This window comes from Hemitrygon akajei, chromosome 7 (genome assembly GCF_048418815.1).
Source record: "Hemitrygon akajei chromosome 7, sHemAka1.3, whole genome shotgun sequence".
Taxonomy (NCBI): Eukaryota; Metazoa; Chordata; class Chondrichthyes; order Myliobatiformes; family Dasyatidae; genus Hemitrygon; species Hemitrygon akajei.
In genome coordinates this window covers 151,836,455-151,862,164 of record NC_133130.1, presented here as the reverse complement: position 1 = coordinate 151,862,164, position 25,710 = coordinate 151,836,455, and the positions used below count along the sequence as shown (strand labels likewise).

Here is a 25,710-nt window from a genome sequence, read left to right as displayed (position 1 = left end):
TCAATGCTCCCTGTTTACCAAGTGCTTGTTCTGGGAAAGAAAATGAGCATTTAGATTGATGCTGTAAAGGAGCAATATTTATTTCATAATAAGTTATTGCTCCTGAGCAGCAGTGTCAGTGTTAGCATTCAGTTTGAGAATTTTACTTAATAGTCCTATTGGCCTAGCATTTATTGTTGTTTCTTTTGTTCTGCACAGTGCTTATTAAAATTCAGAGAACTGTTCATCCACTTCAGTGCCTCCCCCTCTACACTTGGGCCTTAACTGCACACTCTTGTCAGAAAGACTCAACCAACTAAAGTGGACGCAGTGGAGAGAGAACAGCTGATCTCGGCCCTGTATTTTATTGGGCAGGTCAGCGAGGGACTAAGGTCAGAAGAGGATGGGTTGACAGAAGTGGCTCATGCACTCTGACAACCACTTGCCGAGCGGTAAGCCCAGACCAAACTGAAGTTCATTGGTCAGATGGAGGAGAAGCTGAAGTTAATGGAATCCGGGTTGACAGAAATGGCTTGTGCAGTCCGACAATTGTTTACAAGCCCAGTCTAAACAGTGAGAACAGATGTCAACACTCACAGCGATGGTTCGACACCTCACCAGAGATAGCCGGAACCAGGTGGCAACCATTACTGCTCTCACTGATGCAGTTCAGCAGCTCATTACTGACAACCAGAATCAGGTGGCAGCCGTTACCAGTCTCACTGCCGCAATTCAGCAGCAGCAGCATTCAGCCAGGACAATTCCTCTCCCAGCACCTTGCACATTTTGCTCTGTAACAGTCTTATCAGCATCAGCCACTAATGCCCGATTTTTTTCTGCAGTTTCTGGTTCAGAACCAAGTATTCCTCCACCAGGCAGATATTGTCGTGGTTACTTGAAATGACCTGGAGACACAGACAATTCTTCAAGAAAATTAAACCTTTATTTGCAAACAAAGGCTGAGGCAATCAATGAACTTGTCACCGAAAGCCCACCGAGCTCCAGTGTACAGCATTCTTTATAGTAATTTTTATCTCAGTTACATTTCGGTTTCATCAGCATACCCAATCAAGTTTTAGTTGCATATCATCTATATATTAATTAATTAATCGCTCTTGCCTAGCTCGCGCTGCGCCACCATTATATTTCACCCGTTCACATTGGGGCCTTATTCGTGGCCAAGATTATGTTTTCCAGACAACCTCCCTCACAGTACATTCCTGCTCGCAGCATCCTGTCCACCACTGTTATCTCGTACTAAACAAAGCCTGAGTGTAATACATGGGGTACATTTCAGCTAATAGTGCTGCTAACTAAACAGATGTCCTGTAAGTGCCACAGTATGCAGCTAAGAGAGTACAAAGTATCTAGTGAAAACAACACATAGCAAAATGTGTCTAGTAAAATAATACATTAATATTCAGTACCTAGAAGTGATTACATAGTATAGTAAATAGCTAATACATAGTGATTATATTTCAGGTATATATAGTGATTATATTTCAGGTATATACAATGATTATGTCAGGTATATTTCTCAATATAATCCCCACTTTGAGACCCACAGGGTCTCACACAGAAAGAGAACACTCAGAGGCCGTGCACCAAAGCCAAAATAAAGTCCAGCATTTTAATCCCAAATTTGGGTCAACTACAATTTCCATACTCGGAGCTCAAAATGATCTCTCTCTGTTATCCTAGGCTGTTGAGCCAAAAACCTGTCCCTCCGTAGCTGAGACAGGAAAAAAGACTCAGACACCCTTACAGACTAGTGTCCACATCATTAACACCCTCCAGTCTGCTTGATGCATCGTGCAGACTGTAACAGTACATCATCGGTTTTTCTCCTTGTCTGGGGTCAGAATCAACAATTTCCAGGAGCACCGGGAATTGTTTTGCTGTCGCACGCATTATCAAAGTCTTGAGACATGGAAGAAAACAGCACAGAATAAATGCACAACTTATCAGCACAATGCCTGCAGTCATTGCCAATTTAGTCAGCCACGCACCCCATCCCCCTAGTTTGCTTTCTAACCAAACCACTGATGCCCAAATCCTGCATTCTGTTTGACCTCCTTCCGCAGATCCTTTAATTTATTCATTGCTCTGGTGAAAGACCCTTCTGGGCTAGTATTGTTTGGTATGAAGGTGCAGCACTGTTCTCCAAACATTACACACACACCCCCTTTTTCTGCTAATTGCTAATCCAGTACCTGTCTGTTTTGCCACGCCATCCTGCTAGTTGCATACAGCTGTTGCCCTAAGGCCTCCAGCGCATCATCGGTGTAGTTGATGAACCTCTGTTGATTGTAGTATATATAATTTATCCATTCAACATTTTTGCTTATCCCTATCACAGGAATGAGAGCTTCCCAGCCCGCAGCAATCTCATTCTGCGCCTTGAATTCATTAGGTATACCTCTCGGCTGTCCTATACTGTCAATCCGGATTGTCGGGTTAGGTTCATATTTTTTCTTCCACCGTAGCAGTGTCCGCTGCTCAGGGAAGTTAGCGCTGGACTGTACTTCAGGGGACATTATAACTTCCTGAAGCAGCATGACACGCATACATGTTCCTGCCCAATTGAGGGGGAGCGTAGATCTCAGACCTCCTTTCTGTCCACACAGCCACCAAGTGTCTGCTAATGGGATAGTTTGAGAGTCCAATGCACCCTCAGGAGGAGGGGTACCCATTGTATGTTTTTTACCTGGGGTGACATCCCACGTCTGAGTGCAGTTGCCTTGGAAATGGCCAACCGGGCGAGTGCCCACCCGCATGAAGCATTCATAACTCAGATGACCCTGCATCATAAATTGTTCCTGCATAGGTGTTTGGCTCCTTTTATTTATAGCCCAGGGTCTGCTATAATTACAGTGATAGGCAAGCTTGTTTTGGTCAAACTGCGAGGACGCCTGATATAGCATACACCAAGATGGGCACATGGGTGCATTGTTCAGACAGTTTCAATAACAGGGATCAGTGTTAACACAAATCCTCATGTAACAAGCCCTGGCACTGACTGGACCAGGACATCGTTGCCCACATCGCTCCCTGTGTTCCCTACGCCACTGCGCACAAGTGGAAGAATTATAAGGCATGGGGACTACATGCTGCGCAGGGTTTGCCCTTGAGCACAGGTAGCAATTCTGTCTTCCCATCGCGCTTGCTGTATACATTGCCCATTGGTACCATGTGTTCTCTTGTCGTGGCGAAACGGTGTGTGTGCTACTTCTCTTACTGCGTGCTCCCGAGTTTCCCAGGGTTACATCATTCCCATGCCATATCCTCCATGTTGATGGTTTCCAAATCTGCACTATAGTAGGCAGGTGTGTTATCCTGTGGGGCAAAACTGATTGTACCCAAACCATCCGCATAATCTGGAGGAATACTACTATCCCCAACTTCATTCTCAGAGTCATCAGAATTACCAAAGACTTCCCTTACCACCTGGTCAAATTCCTGTGCTGCAATGTCGGCTTCTTGTTCCTCCTGGCTGGTCTCTGCAATCTGCTCCTCCTCACCACTTACCTCGGGTTCCGCCTCTGACTGTACCTGCGGAACTGCCTTAGTGCAGTGGTTGAGATGATACCAAGTGGAACGCCCTTCCACCTGAACCACAGTGGGTGATGCCTTGATTACCGTGAAAGGCCCTTCCCTTCTTGGTTCGTTCCACTTCCTTCGAAACGCTCGCACGTAGACCTGATCTCCCGGTCGGATTGGTCCTTCCCTTTGGACAGTCTCCGGCTCTTTCTGTTTTTCCTGTGTATAAATAGACTGATGTATCATAGTTAATTGCCGCATGTATTGTCTTAGTTCAAGTTCCAATTGCTCTAAACTGGGTCCCTTATATGGTCCTCTCCATTGGGGCACTGGCATGGGCCTTCCAGTTAGCATTTCATGTGGTGTCAAGCATGTTACCCGATTAGTCTGCATACGGTAACTCATTAGTGCTAAAGGTAATGCATCAACCCAATTCAGTCTAGTCTTTGCACAAATTTTGTTCAGCTTGGCCTTCAGAGTGCCATTGATTCTTTTCACCATGCCCTGTGATTGTGGGTGGTACACACATCCAAACCTTTGTTTTATTCTCAGTACTTGTAATACCAATTTGACCACCTTTTGGATGAAGGCCGAACCGTTGTCCGAGCTAATTTCCGTAGGTATTCCAAATCTTGGGATCACTTCATTTGTCAGGAACTTTATCACTGTACCTGCCCCTTGATCCTTCGAGGGTACTGCCTCTACCCACCTGCTGAACCTGTCAATTACCACCAGAATGTATCTTTTCCCTCTTACCATCTTTATCATATCTACATAGTCGATCACCAGATGTCGAAATGGTCCTTCAGGCACGGGTATGTGACCTATTGGGGTTGCAATCCCCCTTCGAACATTATTCTGTGCACAAACCTCACATTGTGCTAAAACATAGTCTACCGAAGCCTGTAAGTAAGGTGACCAGAGACCATCCTTTTTTATTTTCCTTATTACTTCCCCCCTTGAACAATGGTCCACTCCATGTGCTTCTGAGATTAGGATAGTCAACAAAGGAGTAGGTGCTACCCACAAACCATCCTCCGTGCTCCATAGGCCTTCTGGGTTCTGCTTGGCCCCCCGTTGCCTCCACATTGTCTGTTCTGCCAACGTTGCCCTACCTTGCATTTCAATCAGGTCCTCTATCATGGGTTCTGGCTCTAGGCTTACCTGGGGTGCTATAACAGCCGATGTACACCCAGACGCTTTCCTGGCCACTTCATCCGCAGCTTGATTTCCTTTTGTTATCATACCATTCCCTTTCTTGTGTGCCTGGCATTTCACTATAGCCAGTGCTTGGGGTTTCATAAGTGCTTTTATTGAGTCTGAAATTTGCTGACAATGCTGTATGGGGTCTCCATTACTTTTCCTGAAACCTCTCTGTTTCCACACTGCCCCAAACAGATGACACGCCCCATGGGCATATGCCAAATCAGTGTAAATGTCTACTTTCTCACCTTCCATCATCTCACATGCTGCTGTTAAAGCCTTGAGTTCTGCTAATTGGGCGGAGCATGGTTGTGGACAAGCTTCCACTCTGATGGTCTTGAAGCTTGACTGATCCTGCTGTACTACTGAGAATCCTGCATGATTTCCATCATAATCCCTATAGCAAGAACCATCTACAAACAAAACCTTTTTATCCGAATCCTCTAGTGGCTCTGACCATAAATCTGCTCTCAGCTTGGCAAATGTCATCGTTTTCCCTACACAATCATGGGGTTCTCCTTCGCAGCTCAAAGGGACATAATCAGCTACGTTACTGGTGGTACATCTTTGTATGGCTACATCCGGAAATGTCAACAGCATCTGATATGCTGCTATCCTGGCTGGTGTTAACATAAATTTCCCTCTATCCAGCAATTCTGCTACCTTGTGGTGTGTGTACAGTATCACAGGATAACCCATAGTTACAGATGATGCCTTCTCATACGCATAGTACAGTGCTGCCAATCCCTGATAACAAGGTGGATACCCCTGGGCCACCTCGTCCAGTTATGCACTGTAGTACGCTATTGGCTGCTTCGCTTCCCTGTACCTGTCTCTTGTGTCAGCACTGCTGCGGCATAGCCTTCCTGTCGATTAGATACATACAGATGGAAAACCTTTTCATAGTCAGGTAATGCTAACGCCGGGGCTGACTGCAATTCCTGCTTAATAGTGTTGAAAGCTATCTCTGCCTCCTCATTCCACTGCAGGCTAGTTCTCAAATTGGTATGGCCTGCTTCCTTCATTATCTTTCTCAGTGGTGCTACAATCTCAGCATATTCTCCAATCCAATCTGAGCTATATCCTGTCATTCCCAAAAATGTCATCATCTGCCCTACTGTTTGGGGCTTTGGAGCCTTTGTTATCGCCTCAATCTGACTCGGCGCTATTGCCTTCACACCTTTAGATACCATCCTTCCTAAATATTCCACCTGCTGCTTACAAAATTGCAGCTTTTTCTTAGATACTTTATGTCCTCCATACGTCAGTTTCTCTAAAAGTATCACAGTATCCCGTTCACACTGCTCTTCACTTTCAGAGCAAATCAACAAATCATCCACATACTGTATCAGTGTACTTTCCAGCGAAATGCCATCCAAATCTTCCTTCAATACTTTATTAAAAACATGTGGTGAATGCTTAAATCCTTGTGGTATTCTAGTGTAGGTGTACTGGTTGCCTCTGTATGTAAATGCAAACAAATACTGACACTGTTCGGCTAGGGGAATGCTGAAGAAAGCCGAACACAAATCAATTACTGAAAAGTAGCTTGCTTCTGGCGGGATATTAGTCAGCAGTGTGTGTGGATTCGGGACCACTGCTGCCAAATCCTCCACTACCTCATTCACTGCTCGTAAGTCATGCACCAGTCTCCATTTAGACCTGTCCGCTTTTGGGACAGGCAACAGCGGAGTATTGCAGGGGCTGTTTACTCTCTTAAGCACTCCTGCCCCTAACAGTCCCTGTATCGTCGGCGCTATACCTTCCTCTGCTTCCGGTCTTAAGGGATATTGTGGTCTCCTAGGTGGAACTGCTCCTTTCTTTAACCTTACCTCCACCGGACTGGCTGTTTTGATTTTCCCCACGTCCGTGTCATGTTGCGACCACAGAATAGATGGTAACTTGTCCAATATTTTATTTTTCTGCCAACCCCTTGCCTTTCCCAACAACGGCATGAGGAGTTACTTCAACTTCCTTCATAGTTCCTGTCACATCTATGTTTACCCCTATCTTAATGTAGTTGCTGTCTCCGGATATCCATACCTCAGGCATAACCTTTCTCCAAACCGTTACGGTGCTTACCTGCTTTACCAGGGGTCCTAAGTCTTTAGACTGGTATCCCTCATTTACCAGCAGGGTTATGTGGGGTACAGCTTCCAGTATCCTGTACCATTCCTTCAAGAAGGTATTCCACCTGACTTGCAGGGCTGCCCCCTGCTTCCCAATTACTATGGCTTCCCCTTTTAGGTGTTGTCGAATATCTGTCCTCATGTTCCATCTCCTCTCTACCTCCTTATTCTGAGCCTCATCGAAAATTACAGTACAATGTAACTCAGATTTGGGCACTACAGCCTTAGGTAATATGGCCTGCATGCCCTGTTTCCACTTTTCCCAGGTATCCCAGATCTGATCTTCTAGGTCCCCTATCTAAAAAACATTGGCTCTCTTATTTTCTCGCACTATTAATTGAGCCCCTGCTCTTTACACACTTAACCCATTTCTGGTGCATTCTAATTTTAATTCCAGTTTCAATAGAGCATCTCTGCCTAACAAATTAATCGGAGTTCCTTTAGATACTAGTACTGGTAAAACAATTCCTTTATTTCCCATTTTCAAATGCACTGGAGCCGTGCACTGTGTTAACTGTGTTTTCCCCGAGAACCCTACCGTCTTAATAAACTGTCCTGAAGGTGAAGGGCATACTGTGGCTGTACACAAGTGTACGTGGCTCCAGTATCTATCATCATTGGTGTCAGTTGCCCTTCTAACATAACCTGAACCATAGGTTCCTCCTCTGCCTCCCTCGTTATCATTGGGTAATGTCCCTTTCCACTCGAGTTCTCGGGGCACCCCTAATACCTCGCATAGGGGTTTACAGGTCCGCTCGGACCCCCAGGAGCTGGCATGTGGCCAAACTGTGGCTCCCTTGCCATCGGCTCCTGCTGATACGAGACAGGCCATGGTTTAAATGGGCAGTCTCTCTTCATGTGTCCAGGCTGGCTGCATCCCCAGCACAATCTTTCTGCCTCTCTTTCCCCCTGTCTCTTCTCTAATCCTCTTTGCCCATAACTCCTCTGCCCCCCTCCTTGGGACTTCCAGTCCTGTCTGGGCTGTTGCTTAACTCTACTCTGTCCCCAATAGGGCATCTGTGGAAATGTTCCGCCAGAGACATTCATTATTGGCATGGGGTTTTCTGGCCCTTGACTGACAGAATGACCGGTTCCTCCATCTAATGGTGTGATGGCTGTACTCACACTAGTGATGGCTGGCAGCATCTTTTTGCTTTTTTCTTTGTCCTTCTTTTTCAGTTCTTCGAGCTGCATTTGCAATAGCTTTCACTGCACCTCTTCTTGCTGCTCAGCCAGCTTTCATTTGTCTCTCCGATATTTCTCCACTGCGTGGACTACGTGATCACTGAATGCTTGTGAGGTCAGTGATGACAGCCCAACCACTTCCTCCAATTTAGACTTGACCTGCAGAGGCATTGCATCCAAAATGCTCTGTCGGAACAGTGAGTTCAGAAACAAGCTATTTTCCACCTCTTGCTCAGTCTCCAGTCTCCACCTTTTCAACTGGTTTTCTACATAGGCTGCTGGGTTTTCAGTGTCTCCCAGTAGTTCCCCCTTTAAGGCTCTGGGTGGATAAAGCTTCCTGAGGGCCTGCCATACCCTCTGCCTCACTGGATCAAAATCGGCCCCATCAGTCTGTGGGCTGTCCACATTCTGCAAGTCAGCCATTTCCATCAGTTCTTTCAACTTGGAAGTTCCCATCAACCTTATCAGCAGTGCCTTCAAATCTCCCATAGCCAACAATCGTCCCATTGTTTCCTCCTCAAAGGCTCTAATCCACTTTCCTGCCCCCTCGTGCAGACTAGGCAGAGTATTTTTCAGCCCTTCCAGGTCCTGGGATCCCCAAGGGATATACTGTACTTGTCCTGATCCCTTTACCAGCAATGGCAGCATTTCCTTTTCCCCGTTCCATGTAATCAAGCTTCCTTCCTCACTTGGTTCTTCATCTATTGCTGGCCCTAGTACTACTGGCTGCCACTCATACCTTCCTGGGGTATACCTTCTTCCTTTCTCCTTCTCCACTCTAGTCCCCTCTTCCATCTCCAATATCTGCCTCTCCGTCCTCTCTCGTACTTCCTCCAAACTCTTGTCTCCTAGCTTCCTCCGACTTCCTCTCAACTCACTCCGTTCTTGCCGTCTAGATGATTCCTGTTCTCTTCTAGTCTGTCTGTCTCTACAGTATAACCGATACTCCTCATAATCCCTCTTCTCTCTCTGCTGCTGTAGCCTTTCCACTTCTCTTTCCATCTCCCTTCTCTCCTGTTCCATTCTTATCCTTTCTCCCTCTATCTCATTCTTCAGCACCTCTCTCACTTTCTCATATTTCCTTCTTTCCTCCTCAGGGTCCCAGACCTCTACTTCCCCTTGCAGGCTTACTGTTCCTGATATTATGGGGCATTCCTTGGGTGTTCCCTGCTCATTATAGGAAGGGGGTCTTTCTACTTCTTTCAGATCCGGGTATAGAGCTGAAGCCGGGCTTCTGTTAGGTTTTTCCTCTCCATCACCCGACTGTTTTTCCTGTTCCCTTTTGTCTTTTTCGTTTATTATCAATATCCTGCCTGTCCTTATCAATCTCTCTCCCTCCATCCTAAAAAGTTTCAATACTTCCATCTCCTGCTCTCTCCTTTCCTCCCTTTTCTTGGACATCATTTGGTTTATGATTTTTAATTAGTGCTTCCATCTCTTCACACAAGCTTACATCGAATGTCCCTTCTTTTGGCCATTTCGTGCGCAGGTTTTTGGTTCTTTTTTCCCATTTCTCTGAAATTGCAGTAATCTCACCTCTACTTACCGGGAATTTCTTGCACAGTATGTCTACTGCTGTTCCTTTTTCTTCCACCATGTTATTTTCTCCTTCTCTTAGGTACTATTTCTTAAAAGTCTCACAGTTCAAATACTTCCCCAATCCTATCTTTACGCCTAGCCCTACAGTTTATTCTACCAGTGTTTAAGCAATTTATCAAATTCTTCTTACCTTCTATTCTGTTCTGCCCGAACAGCCCTCAACCTAGGGCAGTACTCACAGAAGTTTCTCTTCACTCTCCCTGCCCGTTCAGCCCTTTGCTTTGTGCGAAGCGGTATCCACAGGGACTTACCAATGCCACATGGAATTTTCTTTACTCAACTTCTTATTACCTTATTCGTACTTACCCCCACTGCAGTGTTCTCGATCAATCCTCTGAGCCTCCTGTCAAACCCTCAATTCTGCCAGATTCTTTGGATCAGAGAGACCCTTCGGCAGTTGCTACACACTTCTGAGTCCCCGAGACCCCCAAAACCAACAGAATTTTAATCCAAATTGTCGCAAAAAGCGCTTACCTTTTTCTGGGTGCACCCGTAATTCTGTTAGCTCTGTAAGGGCTCCCGAGGGACCGGGAAGCAGCCTCAACCCGCCGAATCTTTTCTGCGGGTCTCTTCCCGGTCCTGCCGCGGTCGCCAATTTTGTCGTGGTTACTTGAAATGACCTGGAGACACAGACAATTCTTCAAGAAAATTAAACCTTTATTTGCAAACAAAGGCTGAGGCAATCAATGAACTTGTCACCGAAAGCCCACCGAGCTCTGGTATACAGCATTCTTTATAGTAATTTCTTATCTCAGTTACATGTCGGTTTCATCAGCATACCCAATCAAGTTTTAATTGCATATCATCTATATATTAATTAATTAATCGCTCTTGCCTAGCCCACGGTGCGCCACCATTATATTTCACCCGTTCGCATTGGGGCCTTATTCGTGGCCAAGATTATGTTTTCCAGACAACCTCCCTCACATTACATTCCTGCTCGCAGCATCCTGTCCACCACTGTTATCTCGTACTAAACAAAGCCTGAGTGTAATACATGGGGTACATTTCAGCTAATAGTGCTGCTAACTAAACAGATGTCCTGTAAGTGCCACAGTATGCAGATAAGAGAGTACAAAGTATCTAGTGAAAACAACACAAAGCAAAATGTGTCTAGTAAAATAATACATATTAAAATATACAGTACCTAGAAGTGATTACATAGTATAGTAAATAGCTAATATATAGTGATTATATTTCAGGTATATATAATGATTATGTCAGGTATATTTCTCAATAATATTCCGGTGTTCCCTCAAGCTTCAGGAACTTTATTACCCAGGGTGAGCTCATTTTCCAAACTCTATCCTTGTCAAGTCTTAATGGTAGGTTAGTGGTTAGCACAACACTTTACATTACCAGCGGCCCGGGTTCAATTCCAGATCAGTTCGGTAAACTGCTTTACATAGTTAATCTCTTAGATGGACTCCCACTCAGCCTGTTCAACACTCAGTGAGAGCAAAGTTACCCCACAGTACAGACCTTCCAACAATTTGTGGTTAAGTTCAAGAGAGTGTTTGATTTTCCAGTGCATGGCCAGGAGTCAGCCCTTGGAACGGTGCCAATGGAAAGGTAAAGTGAGGGTCTATGCAGTAAAGTCCCACATGCTTGCAGTTGAGACAGGGTGGAATGAGAGATGGCTTATCACTGCTTTCTAGCAAGGGCTGAGTGCAAGGGTTCGGCATGAGGTCGCACTGCGTCACGACGAGGACAATATGGATGACCTGATAAATCTGACCATTTAAATTGACAACCAGGCTTAGAGAAAAGATGCCTACTCTTTAGAAAATTGTCTGTCTTCACCCTCTCCTCCATCACCCCATAAACAGTTTGTGGAGGAGCCTATGCAGATAGGGCACATTCATCTATCTCAGGAGGAACAAGATTGGTGCAAGAGAATAGGTTTTGGCTCTACTGTGGCGATCCAGGACACTTCAGGCCGTCATGTCCAACGTGCTCAATAAAAGACAATACACATCAGCACAAAGGGGAATTCTGACAGGTTGAGTCTCCTTGCAAGCATTTTGCCCTAACTGTGTGATGCTCTCAGCTTCCTTGTTGTGTGGGACCCAGATCCATGAGTTTCAGGCATTTATTCACTCTAGGCCAGCCTGCTGATTCAACTGAACTGCCACTGGTGCCTGGTCTTCCTTGGCTGTCTCAACACATCTCACAGATAAATGGGTCCCTAAAGGCACTCCAAGAGTGGGGACAGGTAGGATTGTATACTTGTCTGGATCCAGATCAAGGCTCTGTCAGAGTATCCACTTCTATGCCAACTGTTAGTGTTCTGTCTGAATATGCTAACCTGGAGATTTTCATAAGAAGAAGACCATCTCCCTGCCACCAGCTGGCTATATGACTATACCACTGAACTCTTGCCTCATATTAGTCCTCCGTAGGGCCAGTTCCTTTCCCTCTTTCTTCCTGATATGGTGGCCATGGAAGAATGCATGAAGGAGACAATAGCCTTGGGATTTTTCTGTCAATCTCGCCATCAGGCCAGGTTTCTATTTTTGTGAGCAAGAAGAATGGCAACCTCCATCCCTGCATTGATTATTAGCCCCTCAACTACATCCCATAGAATTGCGACCTTCTTCCCCTGCTTGCTCCTGTGTTTGAACATCTTCAAGAAACAACCATGTTCTCCAAGATAGATCCGTGGAATATTTACATGCTGATTTGTATCTGTGAAGGGGAAAAGTGGAAGACAGCATTCAACACCTCCAATGGCCACTATGAGTACCTTGTGATGCCTCTTGGTCTGGTCTGTGCCCTTGCTGTCTTGCAGGCCATGGTCAATGGTGTGTTCTGGGACATGTTGAATCAATTTGTTTTTTTTTTGTATTTGGATGAAATTCTTATGTACTCCCGCTCTCGTCAGGAATATATCCATCATGTCCAGAGGGTTCTCAGATTGCTCTTTGAGAATGAACTTTATCCCAAGCCAGGGAAGTTTGACTTCCACAAAGGCCAGGTGTCATTCTTGGGCTATTTCCTTATCCCTTCCAGTGTTCAAAATGGACCCATGTAAAGCTTAGGAAGTCACAGACTAGCCAAAACCATGTACAGTCAAACAAGGGATGTGCTTCATAGGCACTTCATACATTTTATTTTTATCGCTGATTTATCAGAAACTCCAGTTTCATCATGGCCCACATGAATGCATTCTCCAGAAAGACTTCTGTAGGGTTCCTCTGGACATGTGTTCTCAGAACTAAAGGAATGCTTCACCACTGCCCCGGTGCTGTAACATCCCGTACATTCAGTGTTGAGGTTGATGTAGTGTCAGATCTCAATGTTTTCCTGTGGATAATCGGCTGCACACCTGTGTTTTTCTTTTCCGTCGTTTGACTTCAGTCGGATTCAGGCCTGAGTAGGGGAACCTCACAACCAGCTGCTTGCCTTACCACTATGTGCCCCAGGGTGTCAGAATGGGGTTACTCTTCCTGTCTGATTTGCCATCTGGGAATTCAACATACAGTGGAATTTATAAAGAGGCAATTTTGGTGGCCCTTTATGTTCCAGGAACTCCATGACTTCATCTCTGCTTGTCCCACGTGCCCATAACAATACATCACATCTGCGCCCTGTGGATCTATTCTGCCTGCTGCCTGTCCCTCATCAGTTCAGCTCCCAACTCTCAGCTGATTTTATCACTGGTCTACTCCCACTGGCTGGAATCACTATCATTCTGGGGGTTGTCGACCGGTTCTCCAAAGCTGCCCACTTCATTGACCTCCCTATGCTTCCTTCAATGTGACTTCCACTCTCATAGTTCAGCCCATGTTCAGGCAACATGGACATAATATCCTCTCAAGGAACACAGTTCACATCCAGCCACTACACTTCCCTGACCAAAAGAATGACGTGGGAGGTCCTGCTGTTGGACAGCTGGTCCAACACAATAAATGCACGTGAACACAGGCCAGGGCTTCTTTACTATGCACTCAGAAACAATATGCCCAACATGTTAATCAGCTCCACCAACAGGTGAGGCCTCTCAAGCCAGGGGAGAAATTCTGGCTAGCGTCTGGAGATCATCCTTTGAAAGTCAAGAGCCACAATTTGGCCCTGCACTATGTGAGAGCATTCATAGTGGAGAAGACTTTCAACGGAGTAGATAGATAGATAGATAGATAGATACTTTATTCATCCCCATGGGGAAATTCAACATTTTTTCCAATGTCCCATACACTTATTGTAGCAAAACTAATTACATACAATACTTAACTCAGTAAAAACATGATATGCATCTAAAATCACCCTCTCAAAAAGCATTAATAATAGCTTTTAAAAAGTTCTTAAGTAGTTTACTTAAATACATTGAGTCCTAACCCCGGCACTTTAACATATCTTACTCCTGGCGGTTGAATTGTAAAGCCGAATGGCATTGGGGAGTATTGATCTCTTGATCCTGTCTGAGGAGCATTGCATCGATAGCAACCTGTCACTGAAACTGCTTCTCTGTCTCTGGATGGTGCTATGTAGAGGATGTTCAGGGTTTTCCATAATATCCATATATGGGTTTTCCATAGTATCCTATAGACTGCGCCCACCATCATCAATGAAGTTCACCTGGTATTCCATATTTCTCAGCTTAAGCCAATTACTTCTTTTCACCCTCTACCCTCAGTCCAGTCACCCACCCCTCCCCTCCTTGCTTGGTAGATGGTTTCCTGCTCTATTCTGAAAATGAGTTTCCTTCTCGTTTTAGCATTGTCGAGTCTTGACCAAAGCACAGCAATGTCAATGCTCTGTGCTTACCTTTGTCTTTATTCCAAGAAAGAAGACTACCATTTAGATTTTTGTTGTAAAGAAGCAGGCTTTATTTGGCATTGTTACTGCTCCCAAGATGCAGTGTCGGTATTAGCTTTCAGTTTAGGAATTTTAGTTAACGGCCCTGTTGGCCTAGTGTTCATTGCTTTTCCTCTTGTTCTGTGCAGTTCTGATTGAAATTCAGTGAGCTGCTCATCCACTTCAGTGTCTCTCCCTCTGCACTTGGGCCATAACCACACAAACCTGTCAGAAGCAGTAAAGATTATTCAGCTGGTCTTCAGAGGCTGTCTGACTAGCTGAGTTTTCCAAGAAACTTTTCAAAAAACTTTTATTGCTGGCCAGAAAAAAAAACTACAGATTTAAGAGAAGTGTGCGGTGATGAATAGAGGTAGCCTGAACTCAGCAACTGACGTGATCTGCAACTGGTTTGAATGAAACTGACTTTGGAAAAAACAATAGAAGTGACAGGAGGCCCATGTCAAGAGCAATGAGATAATACTGTCTGTAACCTTGAGCTGTACTCTGTGAAGAGGGGATGCAGGCTAGCCGGTTAAGATAGAACAAACAACACTAAAATGCAACAGTGCAGAACTGATGAGAAATAGAGCAGCATTGGAGTATTTTGGATGTAGAAATAGTGAAAATTCTAGAGAACAACTGTCACCACAGTGAATGACCTTATGTCGGAGATGTGGAGATTATGTCAGGATCAAGAGGAATGCCTAGCCACATTAATTCCTATTCCCAGGCTTTGATCTTTCTATTTTGATTGTCTGCTCAGGGATTGTCAGGGAAACCCAATGGGCCTATGTATGGAGAAATAGTTTTGTGTAAGTTACACGCTTAGTTGGCCAGTGATGTCGTGGCATCCGCACCAGACTTTGAATGAGTGGTCCAGGGTTCGAATTCGACTGGCTCCTTGCCCGCTTTCCATCCGTGTTGGTTTGCGTGTTGAGCTAACGACTCGGCTTCATAAAAAAACAGACAAAAATGCAAAAGAAATGGCAAGGTTGCTGCCCAGTACCCCACAAGGCACGGAAAGGAGAAACAACAAATTGTATGCTTACTTTTAATGAAACTATGAAGTACATGTCGTTAATACAGATTACCTCTGTGCCTAATCAACATTTGTTGTTGATGGTGAGAGTACTTGCAACAATCACTAACATATGAATGTAGTATTGTGCAGTTATTATGCTGAGTGGGAATGCATTTTTGTCTAGTTTCTCAATAACCATCTACCAAGTTCAACCAGCTTCCATGCAAGTGCCTGCAAGGCCTGCAGATCCCTTGTCAATGGAAGAGATTTGTCCTCCTTCATAGCCATCAAAGACAGAGAAGAGCTATTAACCTAAAGCATTAACTTCGTGTTTCTTCTGCAAATATTAGCCCTACTCTGCCAAGAATATCTCATTTGTTTAGTATGTGCCATGAAATATGGCATAGGTGATTGTGGTCTTTCCATAACTATGATTGTTCTTGGCTGATTTTTCTACAGGAGTGGTTTGCCATTGCCTTCTTCTGGGGCTGTGCCTTTTCAAGACGGATAACCCCAGTTATTGTCATTACTCTTCAGAGATTTCCATCTGGCGCCAGTGGTTGCATAAACAAGACTTGTTGCTCATGCTCATATGACCATCCACCACCTGTTCCCATGGCTTTACGTGACCCTGATCAGGGGGGTACACTTTGCCCAAGAATAAGCTGCAGGCTAGTGGAGGGAACGAGCACCTTACACCTTCTTTGGTTGAGATGTATCTCCACCCCGTCACTTTAAGGATATCTATATTTTTTTAATCTAAGAAACTGAAACAGAGGAACAGGAATAGTTGCTAATTTGTGCTTATTAAAGTAATAAAGAGTTTTGAAAGTATATCAAGCTAAATGTAACTTCTCCTGTTTGGAAAAGAGCAGCTTTACAAGTGTAGATTAATGCAGAAGAAAGGTTAAAATACTTCCCACACAAGGAGCAAAGCTAAGAAGTTGTAGCATACACTATTATTTTTTAAAGTAGGAAAGTGGAGCAGAGGATAATGATACTTGAAGAAGATGATGATGACAAGGAGGGAGGATGATACGTGGAATTTGCTTTAGGCTGCAGTGAAATATAATCTGTACATATACGATACCTTCTTCCCATGTTGTAACATGCAATCTAGATTAATTCATGCATGTCAATTTCAAGTCAATTCTTATGCATTGAATTTTGAATCCAGGGACACATTTGTTTTCAATGCTTATCCATATCATGCACTTCATTCCCTTTTAATATGTCTTTTGGTTTCTCTTTTCTTTCATATCTTAGATTACTAAAAAGGATAAAAAAACATATCATGGTTTTTGAGACTACTCATTGATTCCTCTTAGAAGTCTTTGAGGTTTTGTAAAAGCTTTAAGAAGAAACTTGTGTCTTTTCCTATCTGTATGTATTTTTATCATGATTCACTTATTCATTAAATGGATAACTTGAGATTAAAAAATCAAGTTCTCATTGTATCAACCGTCATTGTAAAAGATCATATATTCAGCAATAAGACTTTTATTTTCAACTCCGAAAAGAGTATAAGGAGAGGAAAAATATATAGGTAGGGGAGCAGGATTATTTTTTATTTTCCACAGTTAGAAAGAGACAGTGTCGTACAGCATAGAACAGACACTTCATCTTATATCAGTGTGGCCATCTATAAAAATACATTTCCCAACACTCTAATCCAAAAAACTTCTATATCATAGCATTTAAAATGCTCATCCAACTACTTTTTAAGTGTTTTCACAGTACATGTTTGCACCAATTCCCCAGATAGTGCATTCCAGATTTCAACCATTCTGTGGGTGTAAAGTTCTTCAAGGCCTCTATAAATCTGTTACCACTTGCTTGAACCTCTGCCTTCTGATTATAGGCAAATCTGCTCAAGGGGAAAGATTGTCACTCTCACTCTCCACCCTATGCCTCTCTTAATTTTGGTCTTCCTTAATCAGATTCACCCTGAGTCTTCTCTGTTCCAAGAAAACCAAACTCAACCTACACAGGCTTTCCCTACATTATAACCCAGGCCACATTCTTGATTATCCCCTCTGTACTCTCTTCAGTGCAATCACACACTTAACTGGGAGTTTATTTCAAAAAAGGACTGAATGAAGAGATTTCCTCTGAAGAAGAGAATAATTAGATAATAGAGAATAAATCATGAAGGAATATATCCAAGAAATTGGAGGAGGAAGAGTTAAATCAAGCGATAGAAGTTGAGTGACGTCACATATACACTCAGTGGCCACTTTACTAGATACACCTGCTAGTTAATGCAAATATCTAATCAGCCAAGGTGACAGTAACTCAAATAACCATATATTACAACAGTGGTGTGCAGAATAGCATCACAGAACGTGTATCATGTCGAACCTTGAAATGGATGGGCTATAACAGTAGAGACAACAAATGTACACTCAAAGGTATCTTTACTGGAGGTACCTAATAAAGTTGCCACTGAGTGTAGATTAAAATGTCAAATAGATCAAGATTAGTTTTTGTTTAAAAGACTATTGAAGTTAATAAAAGGTATGAGTTAGTACAGCTCACTGTGATGAATTTGAGTTTCATCTTTTGCAAGCTGGAGATTTGGCTGTGAGAGAAATAATCAGATAGAACAAAGGGTTAGACATTAATTAATGTAAAGAGGAAGAATGGCATTTATATACTGCCTCGCACAACCCAACAATATCTCCACATGCTTTCTCCTTATTCCACCTCTGTCAGCTCAAATGTGTTTGACTTGGACGTGCCGCATTCTCATCATCAGTGAGTACTGATGTCATGAATAAAATAATAAACCATGCACATATTTTCATGGAAAAGGCTGATGCGATGTAATGGAAGGACTGATAGATTACTTGAAGCAATCGTTAAATAATAATAGGCAATTTAAACTAACTTACTGAAAAATTGAACCCATGGAATAACAATCACCAAATTAGTAGAAAGAATTGTTGCTATTTACAAACTGATTGACTTCCTCATTCCTAACAGATTAGTTATTTACTTGCCTGTTTATTCACATTATGTCCAAATATGCTGAACCCATTACAAAATTCAGCTACACTACTTCTATCCAATGCAACAGTCAATGTCTGTCAGTCAGTCAGCAGTCAGTGCGTGATAGTCAGTCATTTTACTGGCACAAACCCCTTGTCTTAGAAGCAGATAAACTGCAATATGTGTGGACAGCAGTGCCTCAGCATTACAGTACAATCTATAGCATGACCCACTGATAGCATCTTGCCGTCCTCACACAGCTGTCAATTACTTCCATTGCTCATTAAGGAATTAGCATAATTTAGCTCTACAAACCCTAAGGTGAAGAATGACCCTTACTGAATGGATTTCAGTAGATTAATAGTCTATTTGCTGTTAAGCAAATGGCCATATTTACAAAGATGTCTACATTCTATTGATGCACTATTAGTTAGCCTGACCACTAACATCATCCATGGTTATCAATGATGATTCAGTAAGTGCTGAAGCCTACTTGATGAAATCATTTGCGATCAATGTCTTGCTGTGATACAGGTTCACTATCACATGTTAGACTTAAGGAAGTGAGGACTGGATTTATGTAAATAAGTGAATTCCTTTATGATTGTCACATGTACCGAGATATTGTGAAAACTTCTCTTAACATACCATTCATAGGGATCTACATTCAGTGGCCACTTTATTAGGTACACATGTATACCAGTTTGTTAATGCAAATATCTAATCAGCCAATCATGTGACAGCAACTTCGAGCATAGAAACATGCAGACATGTTCAAGAGGTTCAGTTGTTGTTCAGCCCGATTATCAGAGTGGGAAGAAATGTGATCTAACTTACTTTGACTATGGAATGATTATTGGTGCCAGACAGGATGGCTTGAGTATCTCAGAACCTTTTCATATCCTGGTATTTTCAAGCACAATAATCTCCAGGATTTACAGAGAAAGGTTCAAGAAACAATATCATACAGTGAGTGGCAATTCTCTGTGTGAAAAGCCTTGTTAATGAGTGAGGTCAGAGGAAAATGTCCAGACTGGTTCAAGCAGATAGTAACTCACCTAACCATGCATTAAATGGTGGTGTGCAGAAGAACATTTCTGGATGCACAACATGTTGAACCTTGAAGTGGATGGGCTGCATCATCAATGTAGACTTAGTGACCACTTTATTAGATAAAAGTGGCCACTGAATATATTTATTACTGATTGTAGTCAGAGTCCAGGGAGGAGAGGCTGACTTCCATAACGTACTGAGCTGTGTCCACAATTCACTGTAGTTTCTTTCCGTCACAGGCAGAGCAATTACCACATCAAATCATGATGCTTTCAGACAAGATGCTTTGTATGATGCATCAATAAAATTTGGTGAGGGACAAGGAGACACGCCAAATTTCTTTCGACTTTTGAAGAAGTAGAGGTGCCTGTGAGCTTCCTTGGCTCTGATGTCAACATGGTTGGACCATATGACAGCTTACTGGTGATGTTCCCTACTCAGAATTTGAAGCTCTCAACTCTCTCAACTTCAGGACTTTTGATGTAAATAGGATCACACTTACCACACCCTCCTGAGGCCAATGACCAGCTCTTTTGATTTGTTTACATTGAAGGGGATGTTGTTATTTTGACACCATGTCACAAGGCTCTCTATCTCCATCCTGTACTCCAATTTATTGTTACATGAGACACTACAATGGTATCATCTGCAAACTTGTAAATGGAATTACAGCGGGATCTGCCATGCAGTCATGAGTGTATAGGAGGTAGGGGGCTAAAGATGCAGCCTTGTGGAGCACCAATGCTGAGCACAATTCTGGTGGTAGTGATGTTGCCTGTGCTTACGGAGGCATCTGTTAGCCAAGGAGCTGAGGATCCAGTTGCAAAGGGAGCTGTTGCGTTCTAGGTCTAAGAGTTTGGAGGTGAATTTGCTTGGGTTATAGTACTGAAGGAAGAGCTGTAGTCAATAAGCAATATCCTAACAAAGGTGTCTTTACTGTCAGGATGCTCTAGAGATAAACATAGGATCAAGGAGATGGCATCTGATTAGACCTGTATCAGTGGTAGGTAAACTGCAGTGGGTTGTGGTTGCCTGGGAGCTTAGAGTTAATACATGCCATGGCCAGCCTCTCAAAGTACTTCATTACTGTGGATGTCAGAGCTACAGAGCAATAGTTATTAAGGCACATACCCTTGTTTCTCTGAGATACTGTGATGATAGTGGTCTTCTTAATGCAGGTGGGAATCTCAGATTGAAGCAGGGAGAGGCTAAAAATATCCCCATCAGTTGGTTGGTGCAAGATCTAAGGCCATGGTCCAGGGTGCCCACTTGTCCAAATGCTTTCAGTGGGTTCACTCTCCTGACCTTACACCCACAATGCTGATGGTGGGTAATTAATGGTAATTAACTCAAGATATCCCATAACACTTTGTAGCCAATGAAATGCTATAAAGCTGCAACCAAGGTTACAGCGTGTGTAATAAAGAAGCCAAATTGTTCTCAGCATGGTCCCATTTTATGGTGATGAAATTACCTGATAATCTTTAATTGATTTTGTTTGAATAATAAATATTAGTCAGGCCTCCAGTAGAGCTTTTCCTTAATTATGGGATTATAGAACCACCTACAATTAATGTAATATAACATCTTATTTAAAAGGTGCATACAGTGTTTAGTCAGTATCAACATACATTATGAACTTAAGCTGTGAGAAATAAGCCCACAATCATGTGATCTAAAAATGAGGGTATCCCCACTGGACCAGGTAACCTACAGTACTGGATCGATATGTCCTTAAGCTAAAAACAATGCCTCTTAGTCCCAAATGAGAACTAAAACTGCTGGAAACACCCAGAAGGTCAACCAGCATCTGCGAAAGCGGGAAAGAAAATCAATGTTTCACGTTAAAGACCCTTTGGGTGAGTAGTGAAAATGGTTGTTTTAAGTTAAATAGAAGGTGTTGATGGATGGATAGAAAAAATTCTGCAATAAGGTGAGGCTACAGTTCCTGTGGAATTGCTATCACCTTAGATGGGTTAATAGTGGCAGTTCATAGGTGACTACACTTCTTTATCTACTGTGAGACAATGGATCAGGTTATATTGATGGAGAAGAAGAAAGTGAGCCAATATTACAGATGGATGATATACGGCCGAAATGACCAGACATGATACAGATAGATTTACTCTGAATTTTTCAAGTTATTGCTCTGAATGTCCATAGTAGATCTGTTCAATCTGTCTGAATGACTTGGAGGAAATACTTCCTTCTTTATAATTCATCTTTCTATTGATCAAAGATGAAGTAGGTGAGAAGGCAGCAACTGGCATGGTAGCATAATGGTTAGCACTATGATTTACGGTACTAGTGACCCGGGTTCAATTCCTGCCACTGCCTGTAAGGGGTTCTCCCCATGACTGCGTGGGCTTCCTCTGGGTGCTCCAGTTACCTCCCACAACCCAAAGATGCACGAGTTGGTAAGTTAATTGGTTATTGTATATTGTCCTGTGATTAGGCTAGGATTAAATCAGAGGTTGATGGGTGGTGCAGCTTGAGGGGCCAAAAGGGCCTATTTCGTGCTGTATCTCAATAAATTGAAAATAAGTTCAAAGATCAGCTTCTATTCCTTTTGAAGATGTTTTTGAAGTTATGACTTGGAGAGCTAGGCAGGAACAAGGAACATCTTATCTGATTGATAATCCTTTCATTATCTCTAACTTCTGATTTCACTAATTGATCTTTGCTTTCTAAATTTGTCTATGATTATTTTTATCGTTAAGCTTTCCTCTCCATTTGAATTGCAGTATCACTGTGTTGAGTAGAAAAATTCAAATGTGTTCCTTCCTAGGATATAAAATGATGAAAATGCATTGTCAACGGATATCTAATATCTCAGATTAGCATCAGGTCTTTTCTCTTGTCACCATTAGTGATTTCCTTGGATCATAATCCTTTCTTCAGCTTTCTTGTTAAAGATATATGACTCAGAATGTGCAGACCTGTGTGTGATAAATTGGTTCAAATTGTGTGGGGTAGTTGGAGTCGTAGAGACACAGAGCACTATAGCACAGAAGCAGGCACTTTGGCCCATCTAGTCCATACTGAACTATTACTCTGCCTAGTTTCATTGACCTGCACCAAGACCACAGCCCTCCATACACCTCCCATAAATGTATTTATCCAAATTTCTCTTAAGTGTTGAAATTGAATCTGCATCCAGCACTTTCACTGGCAGGAATTGTAAGAGGTACGTTCACTCTGCATTACTCCCCCCCATTACAGTACAACTCTGACACATCAGTCATTCATGATTTATCATGTATTGCACGGTACTATCATAATTTTTCCACTGAATCGGATCAATTTAAAGGAAGCGCAGGTGAGTAATAAAAAGAGATGGGAACAGGGAACCTGGTGAGTTGAAAGAGAACATGTGAACAGAGCCTTCAGTGAGTGGAAAGGGAAAACAAGGACCCAAGGGTCTGGAAATCGAAAGTGAATTCGGGAACTGGGAAACCCGTAAATGAAGATGGAGCCCAGATGAACCAAAAGGGACTGCAAAAAACATCTGGTGAGCCAGATGCTCAACAGATGGTTTAGTCTGACAGTGGATTTTCAGAATTTTGACCTTACTCAAAATAAGTTGCTTATATTGTGGCAAACTCACCTATTTTTTTTCACATCACGATGCACTCTAAATTGTTCCAACAATCTGTTAAAGTCTGGCTATCAAACAGAACCATCTTCAGTGCATGGCAAACGAGAGAAAATCTGCAGATGCTGGAAATCCAAGCAATGCTCACAACACACTGGAGGAACTCAGCAAGCCAGGCAGCATCTATGGAAAAGAGTAAACAGGCATTTTGTGCCAAGACCCTTCATAAGAGTCTTATTTTTCATAGATGCTGCCTGGCCTGCTGAGTTCCTCCTGCATTTTGTGTGTGTTGCTTCAGTGCATGGATTAGCTATCCAGCCTCGCTGGTAAGTGATTTAAACACATATCCATGATCTACAGAACAAAAAACATCGCACAGCATTTAATATCATGTGTCTACTGACATATCAGTGAATGGAATACTCCACAAGCATAATCCGCATGTGGTATTTTAACCCATAACTGAGGTGGTTTAATGTGAATGGTAAAGGGTCTCTGCCCGAAACATCAACAGCATACTCTTTTCCACAGATGCTGCCTGGCCTACTGAGTTCCTGCAGCATTTTTTGTGTGTGCCTTTGCGTTTCCAGCATGTGCAGACTTTCTTGTGTTTGTGATTTATCAAATGCCTATGACTGAATGAAACTGACTTTCACCATGTTTTCTTGGGGAAAAAATGGTTGCATCAACTTAAATCTTCTCAAGTAGGCAGCCATCTTCAATAAACCTGAACACACATTACACCTTCAAGACTTCCCTCCAGAGTATCTTCCCCAAATCATGAGGTTGCTGTGAGGCAGCACTCAAATGATCCAAAGATTTTTTTTTGACTGAAAACAGGATTTCTCCAATGAGGACACACTGTGCCCATGTACTCATCCAACTCAAATCACAATTTAATAAGCTGCTCACTATTGCAATGTGTTCTTGTTAAGTCACCCATCACAATGAAACAGTTCACTTTCAAATAGATTTATTTCATCCTTAATGTTCAAGTTCAAGTTTAATTATCATTCAGTCACACTCATAAATACAGCCATACAAAACAGCATTACCACGGGGCCAAGTTGCAAAGCACAATGCCAACAGCCAAATACGGCACAAGGAATTTCTAGCACTTATAAGATAGCAAACACATATAAGAGCGGTAAAACACAGTCACGTAAAAAATATGGTCCAAGTCCCTGAATCAATCAATGTTGCAACAGTCTGCAGTTAAACACAATACAGCATGTCTTTTGCCAAGTGAACACTGGGGACTGCACCGACTGCAGCATGGACACTGCACCACACCCTCTGGCAGTCTGGTAGAGCACCTGGTTCTGATATCTCCCCCAAGCAGCTGCAAACAAGTGACACTATAGCTTGAGGCCTCGTCCTCACTGCAACTGAGGCTGTGTAGCTCCATCGCTGTCTGCCCTTGCCATTTGCCAATAAACAAAAAATTGAACTTGCAACATTCCACACCACCAATGTTTAATATGGTCTTGCGATCGCTAGAAAAGTGACTAAGATGATCACTCGCTATTAGACTGCATACCTCCTTCACGCGTCAACATCTCACAGGCAGCATCACGGTTCTTCAATTTCTCTACCATCGACCAACTTGCTGATGAGGTCGGCCTGTAGAGTTTTTAATGTCCAACAAAATCCTGCTATCATAAAAATAACATGTTTAGAAAAGGTAATAACACCTTTCGATGACCCCATAGAAGATGCTGCATCCACCCACACCACCATCTTACTGGAAGCTATTAATTTAAGTCAATCACTCAGTAAGCAGGACCTTTGTGAAGTAGAATAGTATTTTCATGTTGCACTTGGGAAATTATACAATTAATTACTCTGCAAAGATCACAAAGTCTGTGTAGATATTTGCATGGATACAGCTTCAGGGATCTCTCTTCCTCCCTAGCCTGGTCAGCTGACATAGCAAAAGTAAATTTACAATCCTCACCATTAAAATCAGTTTTAATTTCAAGCTTTTTCTGGGGGAAAAAAAATAAATTGCTCTGCTTGCTTATTGTGGTCAGAATCTGATCTAACATCAATTTGCAGTTTTAAGAGTGGCTCCATATTTTACTTCAAAGGTGTTGAAGTCATCACAGAAAAGCACACAAAATCACATCTCAGAAATGAGGTTGCATTTGCATTTTCTACCAATATATTTGATCAGGAAAGATAATATGTTCATTTGCTTGATGGTAATATGTACTAACTTGTTATGACATTATGACAATAATAACAAACTATATGTGTGCTGTGAGTGGGACAATGGCACCAGACATCCTCGCATTCACAGTGAATAGCTCTATGCTCTAATTTGCAAAAATAGTAGTTGAAGCAATGATTGCTTACTTCAAATTGAACTGCTGGGTCCTACATGCAGATATAATCTCCTTTACAATAAATTGCCTAGCCCTACTTAAATGAAAAATGTTGTATCATAACATTAAATATGATATTCTATTAAAATAACATTAAAATAATTTTCTGTCAGTCAAAATTATTTTTAAAAAGAATCTGGAAGCTGCATCTATGTAAAAAAAATCCTAAATTTGAACTCCTATGGTATTCATGTAGAGACTAACTGAATTCATTTTAAAAATAATATTGCA

The 25,710-nt window shown here is 42.6% G+C and overlaps 1 long non-coding RNA gene across 1 annotated transcript; it reads right to left on the bottom strand.

Annotated features, from left to right (window-relative positions):
- Positions 1–986: 986 nt before the first annotated feature.
- On the bottom strand, positions 987–24,732 carry LOC140731033 (uncharacterized). The gene is made up of 3 exons (XR_012099720.1): positions 24,633–24,732; positions 10,110–10,255; positions 987–3,738 (listed from the first exon to the last, which is right to left on the bottom strand). It is a non-coding gene; the product is annotated as an uncharacterized lncRNA (long non-coding RNA).
- Between the last annotated feature and the right edge of the window lie 978 nt (positions 24,733–25,710).